Genomic DNA, 19491 nt, shown 5'->3' with positions numbered 1-19491 from the left:
TCCCATTGCTCCGTTTGCTCTCTCCGGGTTTCTGCGTCTATCTCTATGGATGTCGTTGTCTCTTCACGGTCTTCATGGTTTATGTTTGGGTCAGCATTCAACATTATAACACTCTGACAATCCTTATGCAAAGGGCTAAATATGTTAGAGATTCTTGGTTGCGATGATTCTATTAGGCAGGTGTTCTTTGCAGCTGCTTTTAAGTTTTTTATAGTCTGTAGTCTCTGCGCTTTTTTAGCCATTAGTTCCAATTTGGTATCTTCCTCTGTTGTCAACCCTTTCTCTTTAATGTTACCAGCTTCTTTCTCTTTCTCTTTCTCCCTCTCCTTTCGTCTGGTCTTTTCTCTTTCTTTCTCCAATTTTTTTTCCATGTTTTTATCTTTAATTTTACTTTTTTCCTGAGCCTCGTTTTTACCCAGGTCTATAACCCAGTCTTTTTCCAGGTCTTTCTCTTTTGCTTTAGCTCCTCTGGTTTCCGGGCCTTTGTGTCTACTGATCGTATGTTGAGCATGTGCCTGCTCCAATTCTGCGCTCTCCAGATTAGATGCATTCGAGGTCTCCCCCCGTATGATTTCAGCTGCCTCGCCCCCTTCTTCCTTGTTAAGGACAACATTACTTGCTGTCCCTGTATGTGCTTTCTGGCTTATTTGTTCTTTCTCCAGGGTGAGCCCTTGCCCTCTGTCGCCTCTGTTCCGGCTCTCTCCGAAAAATGTTTCCATATTTTTTTCAGTATCTGAAGATTTATAAGTTTTATAGGTTTTATAGGCTTTATAGGATTTGGAGGGATTAGGGGGCGTCAGAATCCGTTTATGAAAAATCTGACAGATTCCTAGCATCGGTGCACCCCACCAATCCCGCCCCTGTAGTTGTTTCTTATCCAAGACTTCAGATAAAATTGCGGGCAGAAACACCAATAACGGGACAGTTTTGAACGCTGCTGCAGTCTTGGGATAAACCAATGAGGTAGGTAGGGTAGAAGTAGATGTAATATATATAACAGATGGAGAGTCTTGAATGCTAGCACCAGCACCAGCTCCCGTCTCAACTGAAGAAAGAAAGACACACAGCCTCCACGTTCTATGTCTATGTCTATGTCTGCGTCTGAAGCTGCTGCTCCCAGGCAGCATTTGTGTTAACTCTCTCGGCTTTCCCCTTTATATATATATATTTTTTTAAAAGCCCCCAGTTCTCCACGACAATGAGTCACGTAGGGCGCGTTGATGCGCAGTGTGCGTAGGATTTGAAGATTAAAAGTCAGCCTTCGTTTGTCTGCAGATGGCATCCAAGCGCCGAGGGAGGCAGACGATGGAAGCAGACGAGGGACGCAGACGAGGGAAGAAACCCGGCACGAGAGAAGCACAAGAGAGGCAGAGATGGCAAAAATACGGCAGGTACGTTAGAGCACACTACAGCAGCCAACAAGTCTGGTGGTTACTTGCTAGAAAGAGGTGTAGATTTTACACTAACGGTACCGGACTGAGCCGGGAAAATTATTATCGCATAATCGATCAATCCTTAGTTTTTTACAAAGTTCAGAGTGGCAGAGTTGCAAAGAGTGGACAGTCGCTGTGTCATTTTATCCAGCTAGTAACAATAACAACAACGGCAGCAAGGTAGTCAGAAAACAATCAAACAATCAAAGTAGCACGGGCTAAGTGAGCGAACACTCTGCCTCCAACTTACGGCTGGGTTCTAGATCAAGTTGCGCCGAGATTTCCGTGCCGCTCTATTCTTTATAATTCTTCAGCCGTCTGTTGTCTGTTGTCCTGCCACGTCCACATATACGCCGCATAGCACGCGGAGCACAATTCAGCATAGCCCTCCCAGGATTCGGGACTCTGCAGTTCCCAATGCCACTCTCAATAGGCAGCACTGCACTGCACCAGAGCACCAAACAGTGCAGAGAGGTACAGAAAGGCACAAAAGTATAAACGACAGTAGATCAGTAGATGTAGAGGTTGTAGCGGATACGGAGGCTGAAGCTTGATCACTCGGTCACTCGGTCACATTATCGGGGGCATTCTTAGAGAAACAACTTCAGCTCAGCTCACAGGACACCGCCGCTGCTGCGACTGCTCACGCTGACGCCATCTTCCTTCTACCGCTGACGCCATCTTCCTTCTACCACGCCATCTTCCTTCTACACGCCATCTTCCTTCTACACGCCATCTTCCTTCTACGACGCCATCTTCCTTCTACCGCCACTAACAATATAGATATGACCAGGGATATCTCTAATACCTTAGCCCAAGTAGCAGTTGCCAAGGCAGCTATTACCAATATTTTCACAGATAAAGCAATCCGGAAAGCCACGGCACGAAAAGAACTAGTTTATGAAGTTAATGAGCTAGTGGGACATCAATTGGCAATGCAATTACGACAACAGGCCAATGCTAACTTAATAAGGGAGATTGTAGATCCAGTGGAAGGACTGTTAAAGGACTCAGAGCTGATCAAGCAAGCATTCTGGAGGTTCTATAAAGAACTATACATGGATAGCAGCCATGGAGACACTATAGAAATAGAAAGATACCTAGAGAATTGTGAAACTGTAAAGCTCGAGGTAAACGTGCAGTTGGCTCTGGAGGAAACTCCGAACATGGAAGAGGTCCTGATAGCCGTTAAGAGCCTCCCTAAAGGAAAGGCAACAGGGTTGGACTGCATCCCATCAGAATTTTATAGTATATTTTTGGACGAAATAAAACATATATTTAGTGATCTAATTACACATATCTTTTCTGGGGGGGAACCTCCCGGATCTTGGTCTAAGGCAAGAATTGTTATTTTCGCTAAAAAAGGGAAACCCCCAGAACAATTAGGATCATATCGCCCAATAACCCTTATAAATGCTGACTCTAAAATATACTCTAAAATTTTGGCAAATAGAATTGCGCCTATCATACACAAAGTTATCGTTAAAAGCCAACATGGCTTCGTTCCTGGAAGGTCAACGATAAGTCACATTCAGAGGGTTATTACACTATTTGACGGAACAGAAATTACTGGAGACCCTATGGCCCTGATACTCTTGGATGCAGAGAAGGCCTTTGATAGGGTCTCCTGGTCGTTTCTCTGGAAAGCAATGGCGACGATGGGATTCCGAACCAAGTTCACTCAAGCGATACAAAAAATGTATAATAATCCTAGGGCCGTCGTATCTGTTAATGGAAGTCTAACTAATGAAATCGTTGTTTCCAGAGGAACTCGCCAGGGATGCCCTTGTTCGCCATTGCTTTTTGCTATATATATAGATTTTTTCATCCGCTACTTGGAGAAAAACAATCATATAATCCCTATTTTTTCACAGGGATATTTAACAAAAACACTAGCATATGCGGACGATATTGCCATAGTTACTGCAGACCCTAAGGTAGCAATGCTGGCCATTGAGACCGAGGCCAGGAAATTTGGACTGGTCTCTGGCTATGCGCTAAATCAAGGAAAGACACAAATCGTCTTAAATAAAAAAATTCTGATGGACGATCCCAGGGTTGTGCAGGGAGCGACATGCCTGGGGGTGACAATCTCTTCTAAACTAGAGGAGGTGGTGGATTTAAATCTTAAGCCACTGCTTAACACGATACAAAAGGATCTACGACGAGTAAATAATCTCCACCTTTCCATTATTGGAAGAACTAATGCAATTAAAATGGTGTACTTTCCAAAGATCTTGTATGTATTCAGGGCAATCTGCCTAGAAATATCAAATCAGTGGTTTACAGCAATGGAACGTATCTTCTCTAGATTTATATGGTCATACGCACAACCCCGGCGAGCATATAAATATAAATATCTTACTCTTCCTAAGGACAGAGGTGGGTTAGCGCTCCCTAATTTACGGAGATATTATTGGTCTTGTGTACTACTATACAGCAAGGAATTATTACAAGGATGCAATAACGCAGAGGAACACACCGCCTCAATCTTTCAGTTATTGGTGGGGGACTCCTGCTATGGCTATTTCTGGATACACACACATGATAGCTACCATAAAAAGGTTAAATTTAAGACTCTCTATAGCTGCTTTAAGGTATGGAAGGCTGTAAAAAAAAGTGTTAGGAATAGGACGATTTTCATACTACACCCCAGTACTAAATAACCCAATGCTTCCACCAACTATTTTCAAAGATAACTGTGTTAAAAAATGGTACAATTTGGGAATAACACAACTAGGAGACTTTTATACTAATCAGGGGATTAAATCTTTTGAAGGCCTGAAAGGAGAATTTGGCCTAGATTGGCGGGATTTTTTTAAATTTCTTCAGATTAGAGCTTTCCTAACTCATAACTTCGGATTAAAAAAAATCTGGGAAAAATCTACGGTTCTAGAGATAATTATACATTCCAAGAAACAGTCGATTGGTGGAGTGTATGAATCATTGTTGGATAAACTTCCGGATGATTTAGATAAAATGGCAATGAATTGGCAAAACAAACTCAATATTCCTAAAGATAGATTTCTAAACTCCTATAAGCTAGCGCAAACGCTTCTTATCTCCACCAAACTTCAGACACAATTTTATAAAACCTTCTTTTGTCTCTATTACACACCGAACAAGATTGCAAAATGGGGAACTGGTAATGGGACTTGCTGCCCGAGATGTAATCTATTTAAAGCAGACTCTATCCATATCTTTGCCACCTGCCCAGTGTTAATGCCTCTGATACAAAACATAGAGAGGTTTTTAACTTCTGTCCTTCATAGAAAGGTTGCTCTGCCTCCAGAGGCAATGGTACTTGGGGTGGTTGATACAGAAAAACTTGAGGACGGCTATGATTTTATATTTGTGGCCATGGCCGTTTGGCGGCTATGCCTAGCATCGGCCTGGCTAGACCCGCTACCACCCACTTTTCAAAAGTGGTTAGCTAGGCTTCTAGCGTTGCACAATATCGAGATAGCTATTTATAAGCGGAAAAGCAGTAGGCGACGGGAAAGGGGCATGAATATTTGGACTCCTCTTACACTTTGGCGAGATTTACAAATTTGATTAATTTCCAATACTGTAATATTCTTATGTTATCTTTTCTAGCTGTATTCTTTCCCTTTCTTCTTCTTTTTTTTTTTCTCTATGAAGCATGGAACATTTCCTGTAAGATCTCTTATAATAGTTATGTAAATATGATAAACATAAAAATGTCCGATGTAAAAGTACAAAATGTTTACCTGTCGAGGGTGGGGGGAAAAAAAATATGTTAAAATCAATAAAAATATTTTAAACAAAAAAAGAAATTGCCAATACGCACTTCCATGGGTTCTGTTATTGGGGTTCTAATCTGTTTGTTCTAAACGCCTTCTACTTGGATGGCTTCTCCTGAGAGAGGTAGGTTTGGGATGTCTGCTGTTCTCACAGTTGAACGAATAGCGCCAGTGTTCAACAAAAACTTAATATCTTTTCCTTCTACCTTCCCATCAATATATGGACCTGACTGATCTACCGGTAAGGATGCGCCAAGTATGCACTCCTCTTCCTCCCCCTTCAGTCATCGTCATTGATCATCTCCGTGAAGGTGACTATTCTGCAAAAGAAACTGTGAAGTTACAACATTTTTCTTACCACTTTCTCCTAGAAATCCGGTATCCCCACTGTATTTTGCTCTGCTCACAAAATTTGGCATAGGGGCAGGTGGTAACTGGCTCTGTTGATTAGCAACCTGCTGCAGTTGACTCATTATTACCTCATTCTGCATCTGTGGATTTAAATTTTGATTTGGGCCATTATTATTCGGAATATTTTTACACTCGCTTTTCCAATGTCCCAATTTTCCGCACACAACAAGGAAATTTCTTCTTTGCTTTCTCTCTACTCATTTGTCCTCTTGGTTTTCCCCCATTACAATCATTCTGACCCTGTCCTTTGACTTGATCATCATTCTGACCATTTAATTTAAGCTCTTGATGTTCTGCCAATTTCACTTGTGCCCACTGTCACTCTTGCTACTAGACTTACTTGGTTGAAGTCGAGGACGATAGCCAGCATCCACGGGAGCGAAGAATAGGGTTACCCCTCTGCCCTAAGGTATCACTACCCTCAGTAATATCACAGCAACTGAGAAATAAGCGACACCTCCGGGAAGAGCTGGGAACATAAAAGGAGCGCCGGGTAGTTCGGCAGAGGTTGCTAGTTCTTGATGGGTATAGGCCAGGTACAACGTTAGAAGAACTGCAGCAGTCCCAAAACAAATAACAGGGAGACAAAAAAAAAAGAGAGAAGGAGAAATTAATATAGAGAAGGTACTAAGCAGAAGCACTCTTCGTTCCCCCCCCCCCTATAAGTATGATGAAGGGTATGAGGCTAAGTGATTGTGTACCTTCTTCCGTGTGGTTGCAAACAATAAGAGGAGGCAATAACTCCAGAGCAGTTCGTCCACTAAGAAACCAATGCAGGGCAGAGTCTAATGGCCGGTTAGAAATTGTCAATAAAGTTTTTGTGGAGAGCAAAAAACAAAGTGAAATCCACACCGTCTTCAACGGTCAGGGGCTGCAGAATAAGTCTTTACCAAAACGGCCTTGGATATAGGGGAGTAGAAATCAAACTTGAATGTCTTTACAGTTGGTGAACTGGGCCGTCGTAACAAGTACTCTTTTATGCCTGTACGCGCGCAGCGCGTGCAACGTACCAGTAACGCTGATGTCCAAAAGTGTATGACGTCTTTCAGAGACCAACGCTGACTGCTGACTCCACTGACCCTCCGTGAAGATGTAGTAGAATCCCCTTGGTCCAACGGGGAAGTAATAGGAGACCGGCTATGTTCCCAGCGCGTGAGGATAGGAAAAAGGAAGTTGACAGAGTCCCAGCAGGCGTCACGGTTTGAGGACCCTAAGTCCGAGAAACAGAAAGAGGACTCCAAGTTGCGGGAGCAGTCCTAAGAGCCCAGTGTACAGGAGTGACTACACTGGTCACAACCAAATCAAGGTAGAACAACCGCAAGGGTAGACAGAGGGTTGTTTTCAGAGCGGCAGAGTTCCGAGGTAGGCGGAAATCCAAGAAATCCAATTACAGGTGCGGCGAGGTTTCAACGAGGTTCCCAAGAGCTTCGAAAGCCAAGCACTGAACGCAAGGAGGGGCTTGGATTTAAACTCATGTTCAACCAATTAGCTTGTTCGCTTGCAGAAAGGGGATGGTACACAACCTAGAGCCAGCCAGATGCATTATGGGTATTGTAGTGGGAATGTAGTGAGTGTGAAAACTGCAAGTGGAGGAGCGCGTAACACCCACATTACTTTTTCTTCCAACTTTTTACGTCTATTCTCAATATCGTCTCCGCAATACTTGGTATATTTTAGAATCTTATCAATAGGTTTTCCCTGCCAGCACAACATGTGTTATTGAATCATTTGAGAAATTTCTGGTCTTAAACCAGACACAAACCGATACACAAAATGACCCATATTTTTATCTCCAATGTTCTCAAATCCACTATACTGCTTGAATACCTGTAATAGGCGTTCATAATAAGCTTGTACAGACTCATTTATGTCTTGGGTTGTTCTATCTATCTTTACCCAATCTGTTTCTTTTGGCGGAATTTTCCCTTTCAAGAATGTGATCACCTGGTGATATTTCTTCATTACCTCTTCTGAAGGGGTTCCCGTTTTTTCCATCTCTTCGGTACTCATCGATAGGCCAATCAACTGTTATTTTTCATTCTGTCCATAAATCAGCAGGTTCCACTATATCAAATAGACCATCCAAATCTTTCATCAAAACCTTAGAAACCTTCACAAACCTGTCAACCTGCCTGTATCATTCAACTGGTTTTTCTCTTAACTTTGGGAAATCATTAGTAAATGACAAAATATCTTGTCAAGTCCATGGAACATGTACATATCCCCCTCCTGGAACTTCTCTCATTGGGCACAATCTTTCTGCTTTTCCTGATTCTTTCAACAATAATTCAGATGTTGTTCGACTTGCCTGTGCTTCCTCCTTTTTCCTCATCCACCTAGCTTTCCATTTGTCCAAAGTCACCCCACTATTGTAAAATGGTCATTAACTCCTTAATCTGCATTTTTTTCCAGACACATTCATATTTTCCAAATCCTTATCAGTAAATTATGCTCTGTATGGTTTCTGTAATACTTTAGATCTCCCTATTTCAATTCCCATTTCGGAGGCAAGATCTGTCAATTTCTCATGAAATATCTTTGTATTTGTAGTGATACTTCTACAAATGAACAGTAACTCTTCTTCACCATAAGTATTTAGCCTATCTAATCCCACGTTTCCAGCTATCATTTCCTCTAATTCCACTTTCAATTTGTAAATATCTAAAATCTTTGGTTGCAGGTTCGGTTTGTCTATTCCCTGTGCCCATCTCTCTAATTCTTCCAGGGACACTATTGTAGCACTTTTGGTTCCTGTAGATGTTTCTAATCGTATTTCTTTTGAACAGCTAGGTGTAACTCTTCTCGGGGTTTCATTTATCTGTCCTCTTATTGGCAAATCCATTAATGAAATTACCAAATTGCATTCACTGGCTTGATCATCAATTATTATATTTTCTTTTCTAGGTTCAATTGTGAGAGTTGTCATAACTGGTGGTTTGGGACAGTTTGCCTTATCCCCATACAATGGAACAACAGGGCCTATAGTGACCGGTATAGTCAAGGTGTGTATTCAATTGGGTTATGTTCTGTATCAATTCTTCTCGAGTTTTATTTATTACTTCTCTTTCTTTTTCCTGAAGTGCCCTTCCATTCATTGGATCATGTATAACTTGTGGAACCAAAGGTGTTCCCAAAACAGGGGCACTTGGGGTAGTTCTACTAGGTCCTTCCTGATATGGTGGAGGATGTTTGTTAAAATGTCCTCCATAAACTCATCTTCTGACTCCCAACAACTTGTCCTTGTTAAATGCTTAGTTTTCCCTGTACACTTGCCCCCTGACTGTTCCTCAGCCATTAATACAGGATACAGTCCTTCCGTAATCATTGCTTGTCTCCATTGTATCATCTGACTTTCTCGTGATTCACGCATCTGTTTGGGGAAAAATCCTCTATAACTTCTACTACTTCTGGATCTGTCACGCTCAAATGACTCAGTTTCCCATTCTTCTAATGCCTCATACTGTGTTAATCTAGGTCTGGGCTCTAATTTATTCATCCTCATTCTCAAATTATGAAGGATTCTCCCATTGAACGTACCATTTTCCGGGAAAGCTAACACTACATCACTTTTGGTGTATTCTATCGAATTTTCTAACCACACACAAGTATGGTAGCCCCTTTCCATCATCATAAATGAGGCAGGTGTCTTTGGTGGTGGGAAAAGAATTCCCTCTGTAGTCTTAATGGGTTAATCTTTCTTGAAGTAATTTTTAATTTTCTGCATAAACGACATTTTTCTCTTTTCTCCATACATTTTGGGTGATGATCTTTTTATATATTCGTCTCTTGCAAATCCTAAATCCCTTCTGTCTGGGCGATTCCCTATTCATGTTGGATTGTACTTCCACATACAAACTCCAATGTCCAATACTATTACGGCTTCCATTTTTACAACCAATTAGATTCTTGCTCACACACGGGGTTTCACCAATCCCAGCACGGCTTCTATTCTTCCATCTAATTAAGCTTGGGCTTACACAATTCGTTTAGCCAATACTAGCGTGGACTTTTTGTGACGACAGTATCACTCCTCACTACTGACCCCCCCCTTTACAAATTTGCATCAGTTACACACCCGCTGTTTCAACCAATCCCAGCGTGGCCCTCTGTGACATCAGTGCCATGCTGGCAACTGACCCTCCCTTCACAAGATAACACAAAAACTTATTTTCTTACAACTTTGCATCAAATTTTCATTAATAACAACGTAAAAACTTTTGCTACTCTGTGTGTTCCGTTAAAACCAAAGAATAGTTTATTTCTGTTGCTGCAAGTAAGACCTTCCGCTTACTTTTCATATACTGAGAGTAAAACTTTCCGCTTACCCTTCACTCAAGCTCAGATGGACCGGTTACGCCTTCGGTGTTATCCCTTTTAGGTGATATAAGACCAAAATTTCACAAGCGAACTCTTTCACTATCAATCACTCTCACTTTTATACGAAAAGGGTCCCTAATTTAACACTGCCAGCTCTGCATAGCTTCTCAGTGCTATTCCAACAGACAAGTAACCTCACTGCAGTGTGGCTTCCATTTACCAACCGCTATTCACTTCCCGGGAATTTCCAGACAACATAAAACAAAAATACAAACGGGTTTGTTAAAACATAAATCAATAATTAATAATCACTAAACTAGTCAATAATAACCATAGCTCTGCTACCAGAAAACGGATCCAGTGAGTCACCAACCTCAGGTACACAAACATCATATACTCACCGGGGCCCATAAACACACATTCACATAGGCTAGTAAATATCGCTGGGGGTCAATTTTTATTTATACCATTTTATGAGATTAGTTACCTGTCTAAATTAACTAATCTTTTACTGATCAAAAAGTTCTTTCCTCTGGTCAATGGACCTATTAGTTGAAATTAGTTGATGGTGAAAATGACATAGAATTATATTTCATATTATTTTGAAATAACCACAGACTCGGGAAAAGTTTAAATGCTGTATCTAGTTAAATTCATGTGAGCCAAAAATCGAGAATACAGTACGAACTCAGTTTCTCCCAGGAGGAAAAGTCAATTATTTCAATAATCAGTCACCTATATTAGAACAAAGTTTCACAATGATAGTACTCGGAAAGAGAAGACAGAGAGAGCAGTACAATGACATACTACACAGAAATATATTTACCTAGAAGGGTGTGGAAACCAATCCCTTGACCAAGGAGCTGGAAGGGTCCCCTGGGAAAGATCAGGTGACGAAGACTTCAGGACAGGTTTCAGGACAGGATAGATTACCTCTTCTAGATTCGACGCCTGCGTTGCACCCCTCTCTGACACTATCTTCCTCCTCGATTCTCCCGCGATCATCTTCTAATTAATTTGCCTTATTTCCCTCCTCAATTCTTTCGCCATGTTCTTCTAATAAATTAGCTTAAATTCTAAGTCTGCAAATCGATTCTTCTTCAGCATTTGTTCAGGTCTCGGACAGCATCCCGGTCTCTCAGCATCTCAGCAATGATGTGTTCTAACTAACTAAACTACCTCAATTATACCTTGCATTGCGCATGTACCACCCATTAATACTTCAACTTTTTGAAACTCCTAATTCTGATTGGTCAGGCAAGGGGGGATGATCATCACACCATGCTAAGTGTTAATAATTTTCTTTGGTTGTTTGTTTAATGTTCCCGTCCCTAATTCTTATTCCCAAGCTTTATTTTTCACCCGCATTTCACATCTTTATCAATAAAAATGAATGCATATAACAGTTGTCTGTACAATATGCAGGATGTCCAGCAGGTTCCCAGAACATGTAACAATGATGGCCTTGGACGGGTTTCAAAATTCGACATCATGGCTTCCAGGCTTGTTATCACTGTGCTTGCGTGAAAGTCACGTGTAGTGCAGGCTTCAATCCCCCTCGGAGGCCCAAATACGAACTAATAGAGAGGTCAAAAAGAAACATATAAATTTCAAAATAAAATGATTTCACTGTATACCACCTATCTCTACTCTAATCCCATTTACTTATAAAAGCTCTACCTGCATTAGCACTTAGTAAATAGCTTGTTTTAGTTTCCGCGAAGCAGATGCTTAGCATGTGAGCTTTCAAGCAGCCATATTAGATGCATCTGCGCAGGTGCAGAAATTTCCCTCCAAGCGAAAGAACATCATTCTGCGTAGATGCAGTTGACGCATGCGCAGTACATTTTCCCGCGTTAGCAGCCATCTTAAGTTTCACTCTGGTTACTTATTAGTAAAACACGTATGCTAGCTTCATCTTGCTAAAATATGTAATGTGGTGCATATTAGTTTACATAATACTTTATTAATACAGTGTTACGAGTTATATGAGAGGATTGCATCCAAGCAAGTCTCTTTTATACGAGTCCTTGCTCCATCACTAGCACCATCAATAATGCCACAAGCAGAAGCCAAACTCTTTTCAAGGCAATCAAGCACTGCATCAACCCCCTGCCAGACCCACCTGTTTCTCAATCAACAGAAACGTGGAATACCAAGATTGTACAAGTGGGTGGTGTGGGCATGTCTGCTCATATTGTAATTAGGATGATAGCACAAGCTCTGTTTTAGCCACATACAATTTAATCTCATGTTTCCTGACCAATCGGCATTCTTAAGCAGTTTAAATCAACGCCTGCAAACTCATCCCTTCTGCACCTTTACACTTAGATTTATATCCTCGGTATATGAGGTGAAAGTGAGCTATATTGCTTTAATCGGAGCTAGTGAATGACTTCAATAGAGGTGATGACAGTGCTGAATCTTGAGCGAGCATGCAGGCGATGGACAAGGAGGATGAAATAAATGAGCAGAGCTTCGCTTGCGGGATTGTTCGTTCTAGGACAGAAAAACACTGACGATATATCAGAAGCTACCAATGATGATGTAAATAGTTAGATGAGCAGAAATGCTGTCCACTGTATTGAAAATTATGGATAGATTCAGTATAATCCGAATAGAAAGCTCTACTTGTCCACTCTTTGAGGAACAGCATCCATGATCCCACACATTCACCAGTGCGGCTATGGTTCCATGCTTTGGTCAAAAGCCAGATAGTGACTCCTGGTTGTTAGGGACTTGATGTTGCTCTATATAGTCCTGTATATGACTTCTAAAACCTACTCTCTTACTATCAAAATTCACAGATTTAAGGGTAAATTGCATTTTCCACAGTAGGATTATGATCTGCAGCAGGGGATGCTGTACCGAAAATGATATTTAATTTACAATTCATAGTCCATCACCAAACAATACTGAAGTTATACCAGGAGTTTTTTGGGAAACTATCCAACATAATTCCCTCAAAACTGAATGAAACGCAAATACACACAGTGTTTACTGACCATTTTTTCTTCAGTCACTGAGTACCCCAGAACCGTAAACGGTGCCCAGACAAAAGGGCTGCGGGACAGTACAGATTGTTGGAAAGCACAATACAAATCCACACAACATTTTATGGTTTGGCATGTGCTTCACTCCCACTTCCTATAGCTCTACTCTAAGGAGGGTCCCATCCTAAAAAGGTTTTATAAGGTCTACTGCAGAGATCTTATAATCATGGAGAGATTAAGTGGATCTTAATACAACTCTCATTATTCAAACCTGTAGCTTCTGCTAAGGATGGGGCTGAACCTTGGGGCCATGTCAATTGTATAACCTTTGTAAGTAGCTGAGAATAAATCTCTAAGAGCAGCCCTTACACTGCCCCAAAGTACGCCACCGATCTTTAAGCATGACCTTAGACTTTGCCCTATTGTCCCCCTAGCACATCTGAAACCTATTTTGTATTGGCTTCGGATGTGGTCCACCACAGGAATTGGCAGACTGCATGGTGGGGCTAAGAGATGTTTTAGACAGAGCCCAGGGAGGAGTTTTGATACCCTGGTTGAATTATATAAAGCAGACCTTCTACCCTATGAAATTACATGAATATTGGTTGTCCCCTGAAACTATTACAACCATCGCAGCAATAAAACTGAAGGCCATTATTTGGAAGCTTGAGGAGGCAGAATTTTCCAAACAGGTATGCTTGGGCCAAATGACTGATTGTTTTATAGAATTCAAGCCAACCTCATACTGAAATAAAGTAAAGTAAGTAAGTAACTCTCATTATAGTACTTCAGAAACTGGATTCCAAATATGCTGTGTATTGAGCATCACTTCATCATTATCACTGACGATAAGATATGGGTGAAAGTACTGGCATTTAGACTGGCCTCACTTTTGCCAGGAAGATCAGATTGGCTATGTTATATGGGGAATCTGTCCTAAACAACTTTATGCTATTCCCGGATGGGACCAGAGATTCCAAAATAACAGCCTATCAGGACGAAGAAAAAGCATTTGACAGGAGACTTTTGCTTCAGGGTGTTATATAGCTATGGTTTGAGTAATGGATATATTAATCCCACAGCCCAGGAATAAAGTATTTTAAGGTGCACTAAAATTAGAAGTGTGCATTTTATTCCCATGTTCCTTAGTTTAGGTTTTATTTTATGAAAGCATGTTCATTAACACTGCATCATCTGGAAAAAAACTGTTCTTTGGCACTGCTGACAACAAAAGAGCCCAGTTTTTCTTGCATTTTGCAGGCTGTCTCTAGCCGTAAAATGTTAGATCTTCAGGATTGCCACTTAATGACATCTAAACTTGAAGTGATAGAATATCAGTTACTATGTTCACCTTGCTCATCTCCAGTATATCGGTTTAAGAATATCATGTCCTTCTTCTATACACTCACCTTTTGGGCTCGCTCCTCCAACCCACATCTATAAGCAACTTCTGGAACATCACTTCAGAAGATGTAAAGGATGAGGCTGAAAGCATGGGTGTCTTACATCTCATTCTTAAAGATATGCTCGGCAGTGAAAAGAGCTCACACATCCTGGACCTGTTCAAATTTGCAAACATCCATCTATTTGATGACCTCAGACGTGGGTTTCTGTAAAACCAGACATTATATTGTTGGGATGGAAACGTCTCTTGCATGGTGATGGACATTTTACTTCTGAAGGAAGTGACGCAGATAGGGTCACCCAGGTCACCTGTTACCACCTCTCGGCCTTCCAAACCAAATGAAGAGTTGGTCAGACAGTAGACAATATAATCCAAAACTATTTATTAGTATTGCGCTGAAGCGGAGCCCAGTCTGACCAGCCTCCTGAGATGGCTGCCGAGGGACTCACTTTCCCCAACATAACATCCAGAATTATACATTTCCCATTCCCTAAAGAACATGCCAAGGCTGGAAATTTACAGTCCAGGCACTAGCAAACAAAGGAGATACAGAAGGATGAGCTACAGTCCTGGGATTGGGTACATGTTATCTGTGCTCCAAGGTTACTCTGCCCATGCCCGCCATTCTAGAAGGTGGGAACGAGCCTATCTAACAGCAAAGGTATGCTATAATAGAGAGCACATTCATTAGTGCAGCGAAACTCGTCCTTGGAGAAATATCAACTAAGGAGACATCCAAGCAGTTTTCTGCTGAGGTAAGCAATGTGAGACAGAAACTCAGCTTTGATCATGGAATAAAATGGCGCTGCTAAAAAAATTGTGTCATGAAAGCGAACTTAATACAGAACGAAGTATGAGCAACAAGGCAATTACCTTTCCAATTCTAACAGACCCTCCTTTTAGCATTAATAGCTAAATTGTATTATTGCTATCCGGTAAGGGCCTTACAATTCTAAAGATAAGAAGAATGTTCGATCATAGGTAACATTTGCGAATTTAAGTGGCTAACAGCAAGAACTAAAACTCTAGACTTACATCATTAATAATCAAAAATGCCCTCATCAATACACATCATATCCTGGATGTCCTGCATCATCATGGCCTTGTTCTTAGAATCATGTTCCAAGGGTTTTGGGTGAGGCGTCAACTTTTTTACACAGCAGGCATAACAGGCAGAAAGGCAGTGTATGCACAGACAACATGTTAAAATGATACTAGCTATGGCAACCAGGAAAATGATAATCTTCCAACCCCAAGAGGCGAATAGGCCCCAAAACCACCCCTTAAGAGACCATGTGCCATTCTCCTGGTGTATGTCAGAAGCAAGCTTATGGAGCTTTTGTATAGCAGCATATACATTCGGAGCATGGTCCGGGATGTATACACATCAACGACTTCCGATGATGCAGCAGGCCCCACCCCGGTCAGCAAGGATGACGTGTAACACCATCCGGTTTTGAAGGGCAACAAGTCTCGTAGCCTGGAGCTCAGCTGTAATGTTAGTCAGGATACCAGCAGTTACATTTATCAATCCTTCTACCACCCTAGTGAATCTATGAATATTTAGGCTATTGGACATAGGGCACCAAAATGGTACAATACCTTTCATGGCATCAGTGAACTGCTGCAGGGTGGTATCTGTATGATCTACATCTTCTGTGTTAATAACCCTCCAGACCCGGGACAGGTATGTGCTTCTATGTTGCAATCGATGGTCTTTATGGTAATTGGGCGGAACAATATATACGGGGGCAAGAGTTAAGAAAGATAACACCTACCCGACCATCCCTCAGGGAGCCAAACATAACCCCGGGATACAAAAACAAAGTAGACATTAGGGGGTAGTACCAGGGGTGACTTTCTGTCGCTCTCAGCTTATATGTAGTGTTGCACCTGCTCTCCCCTACCTCTATCTTCCCATTACCCCGTACACAGAGAGTAGCTGTGGTGTTAACCACTGACAATGGCATCAGCTTGTCCTCAGTGCCATTACGAGCCTGGAAGGACTGGAAATATTCTGACGTGTTGAACCCTAGGAAATCATCCATTTCCGTACAAGACCATTTTCCGTTTCTTACCCCTTTGTATGCATGCATGCAAGAGCTTAGGAACATTCTACTGAACGGCTCTCGACCTGCAGGAGCACCAGGAGGTGCTCCATGCTGGAAGTGCACATTTTGTATTATGGTGCGGGAACCAGTACTCTTTCTTTCTAATGTATTGAATGGGGTAGGCAGACATGCCATAGTAAGCAATGCAAACCACCCCTCACAACTGTTAATGTAGGACAACGGCATGGAAAATACACTTTCATTTTTATGGGTCACCGAAGGAAGTAGTCCACACACTCAACAGTTTGTCACATTAGACGCATTATGTGCCTGGTGCAACATTTGTATAAACACTTTAGCCTTACAAGACTTTCGGTGTTCCCCTTTGTGAGGTGCCAAAGTTACAAACATATGTTCAGGGGGAGCAGTTGTTGTACCAATCAGGTAATGCACAGGATATTTTTCTTCAAAGAACCACATTATTCCGAGCATTGCTATAAGAGAAATCAGGACAATTAGCATAAACACTATTTTACTTTTTCTCGATCAACTTGGTCAACCAACCCCATTCTCCTCCACACGTGATGCTGCAAAAGGCTGTTCCTCCACAACAATTGGGCGGCCAAAAGGATACATGGTGATCAGAGGGAAAGAGCGCAATGCAATGAGGTTGGTGATAGGGAAACTAGAAGATGGGCAAAACATTTCCAGCGTCCTCCAGAGCCTCGCTGGAAGACTCCTATTGTTTATCTACGGTGGTGCTACTGAGCAAAACGGTAAAGCAGCTCAATCGCGGCCCTTTGTAGAAATCCCACGCAGTCCAGGATTGGGCACCCACCCTTTTCGCGAAGACACCCTCAGCTTCTCCTGTCCAGTGTCTCGGACAATGCACCAAACTCCTTTTCCCTAAGCTATCGATGGTACCGCGGCCAAGGTACATACACCCTATTCTTCATCCCTCCTAATCTGAATTCTCCTTTGGTGCACTGTCCCTCTGTCGGGACGCAAATTATACCTAGCCACTCCGGGCACAGAGTGATAAGTAAACAGGGGCTTAAATTCAGAGGGACCAAGGGACTGAGGCTCAAGCACTTGTGGGTCAGGTGGAGGAGAATCCTGGGCGGCCCTTATTTCTGGGGGGACCCCCTCATTCCATGCTGCATCATTCTCCTCCTCTGTTTACACCCACGTCAGTTGGGCATCTGAAAAAGGGATAAAGCGTGGCACTTTCTCTGTCTCAAAGCCACCTATGCCATCGATAACCCACCAGCCATAGAGGAGAGGCAACGGCACCTTGCGGCAATTGCTGAGATGCAGCTAGTTCTTCCGACCGGTCACTTTGAGGGCACTTCTGGTCGCAAGAAGTACCCGCAGAGGCCCTTTCCAGTGAGGGTCCAGGCTCCCCCATCTCTGGAAGTGCCGCACGAGCACAAAGTCGCCGGGTCGGATGGTATGCTCAGTTCCATCTGCCGGGAGTGGCAGCGTCTCCTGTATCTGTTGATTAATAGAACACAACATTTTTGTTAATTCAAAAAGATAGTCCACTAACAGAGAGTACTCAATATCAGAGAAGTGCTTCGGTCGAGGGATGCCCCAAAGATTTGCTGGGCGGCCGAACACGAACTCTTATGGTGACAATCGTGTTCTAGTGTGAGCCATAGCTCTTGTTGACAAAAGAGATAACGGTAAAGCATCTGGCCATTTCAATCCTGTGCTTTCCTGAAATTTTGCCATTTTCAGTTTGAGAGTACCATTGTACTTCTCAACCAAACCTGCTGATTGGGGGTGGTGTGCAGCGTGGAACTTCTGTCTAATCCATCACACACAACTGGATGACTTTTAATTGAAGTGACTGCTATTGTGACTCCAAATCAAACGAGGCAAACCGAAACGGGGAAAGAACTGCTTCAGGAGGGCTTTTGCCATCGCCAAAGCTGTATTCTCCTTAGTGGGGTAAGCCTCAACCCATTTTTTTTTTTTTGAAATTTTTTTTATTGAATTTTCCAAACAATATTCCCAAAGACTAATACTACACACAATAGCATCATATAAGAATCCAACCATCGAGGTACACGTCAGGAGAGATCGACTCTGCTATGTTCCCGCCTTAGTTCCCCCACCCACCACCCTCTCTAGCCCCACCCCCCGTCAGTGTGCCCACGGCAACCCCTCATCAACCTCTGCCTGTCGGGCCCCGTGGTCCGAGATATCCCAACTCCAGACAAGCAAGAAAACCCTGTCATTGTTCTCATGAGAGAAGGGGCCCCGCATTGACCTCCCTCTGCGCCCCCTGCTCCCACCCTGGCTACTCAACAGCTGTCAATGTAGAGTGCAGACGCTGAATCCTCCATGAGTGTACCTAAGTGGCCCCGTCCTGCATGGACTCCCCAGTCGGCCCTGTCCCAGGTTCCACCCTCCGGTCCATGTCTACAGAATCCCTATCCCCCTCATTCAACGTCTCCCAAGATCGCAGCTCTTCTACCAACACCCCCACGTCCTCGCCGCTTCCAGCGCCTTATCATTATCTGCTCGTCTGGCCATCTGAAGCCGAAGCATCCCTTCGCTTCCCTCCCAGGCCAAGAAACTCGCCCTCCATCTACGAAAGCTCGGACCGGGCCTGGCCTTCCAATGCAGAGTGAACTCCCTCTTCGCCATTATCAGACCCAAATCGCAAAACTTGCTCGTAATTTTGGTACTGGGGGTGTGCGGAAACCACAACAAAAGGCAAGTCCCCATCTCCGATTCCAACTCGCGCTCAGTCACCTGATTCAGGCACGCTACCACGTCCGCCCAATACGAGCCCAGTCCCCGGCAGGACCAAAACATATGACCAAAATCAGCCCCCTCCACTCTGCACCGTGGGCACGGCGATTGGGAGCCTCCGAAGTACCGCAGGATTTTGACCAGGGTTAAGTAAGCCCTATGGAGAGTGTAAAATTGGATCAATTGAAATCTAGCATTGCGCGTGCCCTTCCAGGCCCGGCGCAAAAGCTGCGCCCACGTCGTCTCGGGAATGGGCCTACCAAGATCCCCCTCCCATTTACCCCGCAAGGCATCCATGGGTGCCAACCTCTCCATGGACAGCCGCCCGTAGAGACAAGTGATGGCCCTGAATGT

The 19491-nt window shown here is 43.0% G+C and overlaps 1 protein-coding gene across 2 annotated transcripts in view; it reads left to right on the top strand.

Moving 5' to 3' along the window:
* The window catches only part of CENPU (centromere protein U), a 620628-nt gene that overhangs the window by 21320 nt on the left and 579817 nt on the right, over window positions 1-19491 (top strand). The window contains exon 1 of one of the 2 annotated variants that reach the window (XM_085641914.1): window positions 1369-1391. The exons of the other annotated variant lie outside the window; for it this stretch is intronic. The gene's annotated coding sequence lies outside the window, so the exon portion shown is untranslated. Of the gene's footprint in view, window positions 1-1368; window positions 1392-19491 lie in introns of those variants that run through there. 2 annotated transcript variants of the gene reach the window in all.

Source organism: Triturus cristatus, chromosome 2_2, assembly GCF_964204655.1.
Source record: "Triturus cristatus chromosome 2_2, aTriCri1.1, whole genome shotgun sequence".
Taxonomy (NCBI): domain Eukaryota; kingdom Metazoa; phylum Chordata; class Amphibia; order Caudata; family Salamandridae; genus Triturus; species Triturus cristatus.
The sequence above is the reverse complement of the archived record's forward strand: the minus strand, read 5'-3'. Positions and strand labels throughout refer to the sequence as shown.